This window comes from Gekko japonicus, unplaced genomic scaffold (assembly GCF_001447785.1).
Source record: "Gekko japonicus isolate JY-2015 unplaced genomic scaffold, Gekko_japonicus_V1.1 scaffold1266, whole genome shotgun sequence".
Classification (NCBI taxonomy): domain Eukaryota; kingdom Metazoa; phylum Chordata; class Lepidosauria; order Squamata; family Gekkonidae; genus Gekko; species Gekko japonicus.
This window is the reverse complement of record NW_015169813.1, coordinates 268505-268732: the sequence shown is the minus strand read 5'-3', so window position 1 is coordinate 268732 and position 228 is coordinate 268505.

The following is a 228-nucleotide window of genomic DNA, read 5'->3' as shown; positions in this document are numbered from 1 at the left end:
CCACCTCGCAGGGTGTCTGTTGTGGGGAGGGGAAGAGAATGAAGTTTGGAAGCCGCTCTGAGACCCCTTTGGGTAGTGAAGGGTGGGGTATAAATCCAATCTCTTCTTCTTCTCAGCCTCACCTACCTCACAGGGTGTCTGTTGTGGGGAGGGGAAGGGAAAGGAGTTTGGAAGCCGCTCTGAGACACCTTTGGGTAGTGAAGGGCGGGGTATAAATCCAATCTCTTC